Raw genomic sequence first — 10047 nt, 5'->3', positions numbered from 1 at the left:
TCTCCCCCTCCACGAGGTGCTGCTTCCAAAAAAGGTCTTCCGCCTCTCTCTTGTCTCTCCAAATCTACGTCACCAGCTCCTCCCAGTTCAGGACTTTCTTTTCACATCAAACAGTCCATCCCACAGGTGGGATTAACAAGCTCTGGGTTTTAACACAATCAGTTTGAAAGCCAAGCCAATACAGGGGAATCTTTAATTGCCATTACTATCACACTCCCTACTTCACAAGAACTCCTGAAAAAATGGAAAAACTGGCAGAAATTTGATTTTTACCTATTCTTACATAATATGCTACAATAAGCTCTAAATGTATAAGCATTAGCATGCATAGTATCAGTAATATCAGAAAACAAGACACAGGAGAATGAAAGAAAGTACCTTTCACAACTATTGTTATAGGGAGAATTCATTGCCAGACAAAGGAAATAAGGTGATTACAAGTGGCAAAATAGATAAAAATTACAGAAAATTTGAAAGTTTTGGCACAGACAAAAATCAGTACACCTAGAATAAGAAAAGCAGCAGTCAACTGACAAAAAAAAAACCTTTACATCAAGCATTCTGATAAAAATATGACATTTAAGATATATAGGAAATTGCCTTAAATGAATAAAACCAAGCAAGAGTCAGTATCAAGAGATAATTGGGCAAAAGGGATGAATGGTTTTTAAAATACAATATGCAAGTTATAATTGACCATGTGAAAAAAATCTTCAAATCACTCCAAATAAGAGAATTGTAAATTAAAACAAATTTATACCAATCAAATTGGAAAAGATGAAGTTTTGAAAGGACTGTGGGAAAACAAGCATACTGAGACACAGTTATTGGAATTGTAAATTGATTCAGCCATCCTAGAAAATTATTTAGAATTTTTTTTAAGTTTCAAAATTATACCACAAGTGGAGATATACCCCAAGGATATAAATGATAGAAAGGCCCCATATCCATTGCAATACTTTTATGGTAGAAACAAGCCCCTTGACTGTATGGCTGAACAAATTGTGGTTTATTATTACAGTGAAGTATTATTTTACTATAGGGACAGGGACAAGACTTATAGCTTCAATCAATGTAGGTAATACCTTCTCTGCAATTTAAATCTTAGAGAGTTACACATAGTACAGAGAAATGACTTATTCATTCATACAACCAGTATGTCAGAGGTAGGACTTGAAATAGCTCATCCTGGCTTTGAGGCCAGGTTGTTATCTACTAAGACATAGTGCTTTCATATATGAAGACTTATATGAGATGATGCAAAACAAAGAAAACTAAAACAAGATAAAAATACACAAAAATTAAGATGGCGGGGGCGGAGTCAAGATGGGGGAGTAGAAGCAGGACCTCCCTGATGCTCCAGCTTCCACCTTCCCCAATCCATGTAAAAAGGGGACACTAAACAAACTTTGGAGCTGCAGAACCCACAAAATGACACAGAGAAGCTAACCTCCCACTAAGGACAGCTGGCAGACCGGCAGGAATCGGCCAGTACAATGCTCTGGGAGCCGAGTCCAGCCCATTCCAAGGTGTTAGTTCCAGAGCAGGCCTGACAAGGCTCCGGCATGAGGAACTCCAGATCAGCAGAAGCTTTGGCAATTTCCAGATTTATCAACACATAGATGCGAAGGACAAAGTGAGAGGTCAGTGCAGTCGGGACTTTGGGACCCAGTAAGTGGGAGTGCATGGCTTTTGCCCCCAGGGAGAGAAGCCGCTGAGCCATTGGCACAGCCAGCCAGTGCCATGTGGCAGCTTCAGCTCCTGGCCTGCAGAGTGTAGGGGGACCAAGCACAAGTCTGAGGGGTAATCGCTCTTGCTTTAACCTGCTTGGATCTGGATTGCAGCCTAGGGTGGAGGTCCTGGGGTGTGTGTCCAGCTTGCCAGAGCATGAGCAGACTTCAGAAAGGACACCCATCTAATACCTCCAGCAGCTGAGAAAACCCCAGCGTTTGGGATGAAATCTCCCCTGTCTGGTGGCAGAGTCCTACTGTGGCAAAAAGCCCAGGGGTCAAGTGACTGATGGGTGACACGACCAGGCAAAGGAAACAAAGCAGACAGAAGATTCCAACATTTCACTCCTATTTTGGGGAGAAAAAGGAGCAAAGCATGGAACAGGAGGAAGGCAGTGAAGTCAGAACTCCTGTACCAAAAGCTTCAAAGGAAAATACAAGCTGGTTACAGGTCATAGAGGACTTTAAGAAGCAGATAAGAGAAGTGGAGGAAAAATTGGGAAAAGAAGTGAGAACAATGCAAGAAAATTACGAAATGAGAGTCAACAGCCCGACTGAAGAAAATAATACCTTAAAAAATAGACTAACTAAAATGGCAAAAAGGCAATGAGGAGAAGAATGCCTTAAAAAGCCAAATTTGCCAGATGGAAAAAGAAAAAGAAAAAGCTCAATGAGGAGAATCATGGCTTCAGAATTAGATTAGAGCAAATGGAAGCTAATGACTTTATAAGAAATCAAGATACTTTTAAACAGATCCAAACAAATGAAAGAATAGAAGGCAATGTGAAATATCTCATGGGAAAAACCATGGACCTGGAAAATAGATCCAGGAGATATGATTTAAAAATTATTGGACTACCTGAAAACCATGATCAAAGTAAGAACCTAGAAATCATCCTCCAGGAAGTTCTCAAAGAAAACTGCCCTGATGTTTTAGACTCAGAGGGCAAAATAGAGGTTGAAAGAATCCACTGATCACCTCCTGAAAAAGATCCCCAAAAGAAAATGCCTAGGAATATTATAGCCAGGTTCTGGAATTCCCAGATTAAGGAGAGAATATTACAAGCAGCCAGGAAGAAACAATTTGAATATTGTGGAAACACAATCAGGATAACCCAGGACCTGGCAGCTTCTACACTGAGGGATAGAAGGGCTTGGAATATGATATTCCAGAGGGCAAAGGAGCTGGAATTAAAACCAACAGTCACCTACCCAGCAAAACTGAGTATCATGTTTCAGGGGAAAATATGGTCATTCAGTGGAATAGAGGACTTTCAGGCTTTCTTGCTGAAAAAACCAGAGTTGAATAGAAAATTTGACATTCAAATACAAGAAGCAAGAGAAGCATGAGAAGGTAAACAGGGAAAAGAAATCATAAGGAACTTATCAAAGTTGAACTATTAACATTCCTACATGGAAAAAACAATAATTGTAACTTATGAAAATTTTCTCAGTAGTTGAAGGGAATAGAAATATATATGTCTATATATGAGGGTATATGGGCATATGAATACATATATGAATGTGTGTATATATGTTTACAGGCATACATAGATAGAGGGCACATGACCAATTTAACAGGCAGGGATGAGACTTAAAAGGTGAAATTAAGAGGTGAGAGAGGAATATAATGAGAGGAGATGGGGAGATACAGAATGGGGTAAACTATCTCATACAGAAGAGGCAAGGGAAAATGGTTACAATGGAGGGGAAAAATAGGAAGGCAAAAGGGAATGGGTCAACCTTATTCCCATTGAATTTGGCTTGAGGAGGGAATGAAATACACAGTAAATAGGGTATCTCACCCTCCAGGAGACTAGGGGGGAAGGGGATGAGAGGGGGGATGATGGAAGGGAGAGCAGGCTGGGGGGAGGGGGGAGGGAAGTTGGAAGCACCCACTTTTGAAAAGGGATGGGATCAGTAGAGAATAGAACAAGTAGGAAGTGGGATAGGAGGGAGGGAAATATAGTCAGTCTTTTACAATATATCTACTATGTTATTGTTTTGCATTAGCCACACATGTACAACCTATACTGAACTGCTTATCTTCCCAACAAGGGAGGAAGGGAATGAATCTGGAATTCAAAGTTTTAAAATCAAATATTAAAATATATACTATTATCAATACTATTTTACATGTAATTGAGAAATAAGATATACAGACACTGGGACATAGAGATCTACTGGAAAAGTCAAAAAGGGTATGGGAGAAAATATGGGAGAGAGCAGATTGGAGGAGGGGATATCCTGTAGGACTGCTATTTTGGGGTGGTGGGTAGGGGGAAATGGTGAGAAAATTTTTAACTCAAAATCTGTCAGAAATGAATGATGTAAATCAGAAGTTAATAAAGCATTTGAAAAATTAAAAAAAATTAAAAACAATAAAAACAATTAGAAAAAGGTCTACTAAAAAAAATTAAGATGGCAGTATAAACCAACAGAATTTGTGTCAAGTAAAATGGGAAATTTTGGTTCCAGATGACTAGAATTGGAACACATTTCTTTTTCTATGTAGAGATATGGTAGACAATGGGTGTGGAATATAACAAAATGTCAATTATGGACTCTATAATGAATGACTTTGATTAAAGTTTTGGGGGGTGGTGTTGAGGGGAGGATACTATGAGAAATGATTACTTAGAAACTGATTATGGTATGAAAACATGCATCCATGAAAGATATTTTAAAGTCTTTATGAGAATGTCCTATGTGCACATTGAGGATATGTTTAATGAAAATATGAGAAGGGAACAGGCAAGATTGCATAAGTTGTTTTGGAAGGTTGATGTTTTTGTTTTTTTAATTCAATTTTATTTTTTATTTTCCATTCCATATTCTTTCTCTTCTACTTTCTTTTCCCCACACTTAGAAAACAAGAAAAACGAAATCCCTTATAAACATGTATAGTCAGGGGGCCGCTAGGGGGCCCAGTGAATAGAGCACTTGCCCTGGAGTCAGGAGGAACCAAGTTCAAATCTGGTCCCAGACACTTAACACTTGAGCAAGTCACTTAACCCCAATTGCCCTGTCCTCTCCCTCCAAAAAAAAAAAAACAAAAGAACATGTATAGTCAAGCAAAACAAATTTCCACTTTAACCATATCTAAAATATATACATATATATGTCTGTAGATGCATATACAGACATATATATGTATATATACATGTACATTTATATACTGCCTCTCTATCTGGAGGTAGATAGCATATTTTATTATGAGTTTTCTGAAATTGCAGTTGGTCATTGTGTTAATCAGAATTCCAGTTTCTGATTAATGCAATGACCAGCCACAATTCCTAAGCCTTTCAAAGTTGTTTACCTTTTCAATATTGTTGTTGTAGAAATTGTTTCCTTGGATCTACTCACTTTACTTTGCATCAGTACATACAAGTTTTTCATGGTTCTTTGAAACCATCCTTTTCATCATTTCTTACAGCACAGTAGTATCCTGTCAAATTCATATGCCATAATTTGTTCTGTCTTTCTCCAATTGATGGGTACACCATCTATTTCCAATTCTTTGCTACCATGAAGAGTTTCATATATGTTTTTGTACATGGACCCTTTTCCTCTCTCTTTGAATTTTTGGGGGTATAGACTTAGTTCCAAAATGTTTTCCAGAATGACTGGACAAGTTCACATCTCCCTAATAAGGTATTAATGTTCCTGTCTTCCCACTGCCTCTCCAGCATTTGTCATTTTCCTCTTTTTTGGTCAATTTTATCAATCTCATGGGTGTGAGGTGATTTTAAATTCATAAATAATTGTTTTCATTTGCATTTCCCTAGTTATTAATATTTTAGACCATTTTTTCTTATGGCTATTGATAGCTTGAATTTTTTTTTTTTTAAGCAATCGGGGTTAAGTAACTTGCTCAAGGTTACAGGGCCAGTTATTTCTGGGTGTGGTGCTAAGTATCTGCACCCGGATTTAATCCCCAGGTCTTCCGGACACTGGAGCCAGTGCTCTTACTTGCTGTGCTACCTGGCTGCCCCAATAGCTTGAATTTCTTCCTCTGAAAATTGCCAATTCATAATCTTTGTCCACTTATCATTTGGGGAATGGCTCTTATTTTTATAAATTTGAATCAGTTACCTATGTTATCTTAGAAATGAGATCTTTATTGGAGAAATTTGGTGCAAAGATCCCACTCTCCATTTTCTTGCTTGTCTTCTAATTTTGCCTAGTTTGGTTTTGTTTATGCAAAAACTTTTTAAATTTTATGTAACCAAAACTGTACATTTTACCTTCTGTGAACCTCTTGATCTCTTGCTTGGTCATGAACTCTTCCCTTCTCTATAGATTTGACAGGTAATTTCTTCCATACTACACTAATTTGTTTATGATGACACCAATTATGTCAAAATAATGTACCCCTTTGAAGTTTGTGTTGGCATATAGTGTGAGATGTAAATACAAAAACCTAAATGTAAATACAAAACCTAATTTCTGCTAGACTGTTTTTCAGTTTTATCACTAGTTTTTGTAAAATAGTGAATTCTTGCCTGATTTGCTAGTATCTTTGGGTTTATCAAACAGGCTACTGTGCTCATTTACTTTTATATATCACATACCCAATCTGTTCCACTGATTGATGTCCCTATTTCTTCCCCAGTACCTGACTGTTTTGATGATTACAGCTTTGTAGTATAGTTTGAGATTTGTTACTGCTACCTTCCCACAGTAGGTACTCTTCATTCCTACTTTTTTTTCATTAATTTCCTTAATGGTCTTGATCTTTTGTTTCTCTAGATGAATTTTTTTTCTAACTCTATAAAATAATCCTGTGGTAGTTTGATTGGTATGGCACTGAAGAAGTAAATTAATTTTAAAAGTATTGTCATTTTTACTGTAGTGGCTTGGCCTACCCATAAGTAATTAATATTCCTCCCATTACTTTGATCTGTATTCATACAAGCAATGTTTTTTAACTGTATTCTTATATTACTATGTGTTTTTATCAAATGTACTCCCAAATATTTTAAAGTATCTGTAGTTATTTTAAATAGAATATTTGTTTCTATGTATTCCTGCTAGGTTTTGTTGGAAATATAGAAAAATGCAGATGATTTCTGTGAGTGTATGTGTTATGGGATTGGGATTTTAAGAACTTCCTGGCCCCTAGGCCCTTTAATAGGCTTAAGTGCACCTGGAGCCTGTGGTGGGAGGCTAGGTTTTTAGGAATGCCCACATCTTGGTGCTCTGTGATTGGGCAGTGGGTCAAGAGGGTTGTAATGTTCTCTGAGCCAGGAGAAGGCTATATAAACACTGATGTGAGGCTTTGTTTTGGGGCTCACTTTGAGCAGTGTTGTGTGATTTGACCAGACAAGACTCTGGGCAGCCCCCTGGCTTTGAAAACCCAGATATTGGTGCTTCCCTCTCTGGTAACTGACTAGGTATGGATGTAATGGTCAGACAGTTGGAGTACTGTCTGCTGATATGTTTCTCTATATTTGTTGTCTGCTTGTAACCTCTGTACACTCTGAAGTTCAGGATGATGACCTTTTCCTCTGAACTAGGTAAATGATATGTGTGATTTATTAAATTAAGCTTGTTAACCCATTTTGAGTTGCTTTCTTTTAGAAAAGTAGATTTAAGAACCTGTGTTGGCAGCCACCCTGGGTATGCTGGGGTGCTTGCTGCCACATAATGTTATATCTTGCAACTTTTCTGAAGTTATTAATTGTTTAGGTTAATTTTTAGTTGACTGGTTTGACCAGTTTAGATTAGTTTTTGATTCCCTAAGTAAACCATAATATATATCATCTGCAAAAAGTGATAGTTTTGTTTCCCATTTGCCTTCCTTTAATTTCCTTTCCTAAAAAATGACTTTTTTCCTTGTCTTATTGCTATAGCTAGCACTTCTAGTATAATATTGAATAGAAATAGTGATAATGAACATTCTTGTTTCACCCCTGATCTTACTGGAAATGTTTATTCCCATTACATATAATTCTGGCTCTTGGTCATAGATACTGCTTTTGTTAATGAAAGAGTTATTTATTCCTATGCTTTCTAGAGTAATCTAAGTCCCAAAGCTCATTGGTATGGGACTCTCTCCTCATTGGTGGAGATCAATGCCCTGCATCTACACATGGAATGGGGCAAAGTTATCAAGAGCAGAAGAGAGGAGAGGTTCTATCTTCTTTGAGATGGTCTTTTTGGTCTGCTTACCACATTAGTCTTGCAGTCTCTTCAAGCTTCAGGAGCTTCTGGCTTCCAGCTTCAAGAAAGAAGATAGATGATGCCAATCCCACTTCACGCTGCCAAAGGGAAAGACACTGGAAAGAAGCTGATATGAAAGGAGCTGGCAGTCTCCATCATGTCTGTATTCCCAGCTTGCTACACTAGAGACTTCAGGGAGTTTCTCCTTAGGTGAGAATCAAGACTCTATCTCAGTTGAGTTGAATTAGCTCACTCCCAATGGAGGAGCTCCTGCACTCTGTGTTGTTTGATACATATTCTCCTATGTGTACTTACCCATTATGTTTGTTCATCATGGAAGGTGGGAAAGGAGGTGGGTATAAAGCTTGGGGTACTACCTCCTGCACTAATGAGACAGCAATCAGAAGTTAACACAAACCTAAAATTACATCCCCTAGAGGCAGATCGATATAAGTCTAGCTCATTATCCTCTCTCTCAGAGTGGCCTCTCAGAGCCACCAAGCTGCTGGCTCCAGTCTCCTGCTTTCCCTCCTGGCAGGAAATAACGTCTCCCTTGGAAAAAGGTGAGGGGAAAGAGGCTAGAGATGTCTATTCCACCTTCCTTCCAGTCATAAGATGACACCCCCATGCTAACTAGGGGCAGCCCTTCCTATACTAATTTAAAAAGCAAACACACAAACAGAAAGAGATTAGGTCTGGAAAACTGTGCAGTGTTTTTAACAATCCCAAACTTTTTTCCTGACACAAATCCACATTTTTAAAACCAATATTCTCTATTGTTGTATAGTTGTATTGCTGTATAGTTTCAAATCACAAGACAGCACAATCTTTAAGGAATTAAAATTGCCAATGAAAGAAAAGAACACATGGTGGGCATAAGTAGACTACAAGCAAATTTATAATAATGCTCAAGAAATTCTGTAAGGGATATAGGATCAGAAAAGGTAAGGTGTGGCCAGGTGGCTCAGCAAGTAAGAGCACCGGCCCCAGTGTTGGGATGACCTGGGGATCAAATCCAGGCACAGACACTTAGCACCACATCCAGAAATAACTGGCCATGTAACCTTGAGCAAGTTACTTAACCCCAATTGCTTAAAAAAAAAAAAAGGTGGACTGTTCATGTAGCATGGGTATTGACTGCTGCATTGGTACACATAAAATATAAAAAGACTTGGAAAACCACCAACACTTTGGTTGAATCCTCTATGGAGGTTTTATGGGGGAATATAAGCAAGGATCTGATAAGATGAGAGGTCATGGATAGGATCTAATCTGCATCATTACCCATATAAATGTGATCATGGGTGTATTAAAGCAATGAAGTAATCTTTTAAAGTGTAGGATCTTTTGTTTTGACTCAGTGGTTCCCAGACTACAAAAGTTTGAGAATTGCAACCTTCTCTAAATTCTTCCACTCCTGCTTCTATGCCTCTTTTGTGGTTCAGGCCTTACTTAGACTGGTATGGTGGTTTAGACTAGGAATTAAAATCATATAAGACACTCAGACTATTTAACATTTCATAAGAAGCTAACTTAGCAAATCATGTCAAGGATACTCAGTAAGAATACAGAACTAGCTCAGGTAGATGTAGCTCCCCTCATCTCCTTTAAAAACACCTGTCTGGTCAGCTGGGGGTGCTGGTTCAGATAGATTTGGTAATTCACACAGTAATAATGGGTTATCTGTCTTAACAACTCAAGAGCTAGATCCCTGAGCCAATCAAGTTTCACAGACAGCTTCCCCATTTTTTAGGGAAAAATTATCAAAGCCTATATAGGGACCCTAGTAGATACTGCTCCAATCACACACTTCCCCCTTGGTGTCAAGGTCCTAAAGCTCCTTCTAGAGGAACTTCTACCACTTAAATGGCTCTGAGGTTGTATCTCACAACCCTAACCTCAGAGATTCACGAAGCCTGATGTAAGCAACACTGAAGAGGAGTTTAGCAAGTTAAAAAAAAAATGCAGCAACCAGTGTAATGGTCTCCTGAAGGAGTATAGTAACCATGAACATGAAGGACAGTGCAGACCAGAAACCCCAGACTTTGTATCTTCCCTGAAGTAGGTAGTAGCTGATGTTTGAAGACAGTTCAAAGCAGCTCTCCTGATGCAAAGAAGCACCAGGAACATTTGAACCGTAGCACAGATGATA

The sequence above is a fragment of the Petaurus breviceps genome, unplaced genomic scaffold, assembly GCF_028583685.1.
Source record: "Petaurus breviceps papuanus isolate PSGF00001 unplaced genomic scaffold, PetGlider_PUasm1.0 90897, whole genome shotgun sequence".
Taxonomy (NCBI): Eukaryota; Metazoa; Chordata; class Mammalia; order Diprotodontia; family Petauridae; genus Petaurus; species Petaurus breviceps.
This window is presented reverse-complemented; position numbering follows the sequence as displayed.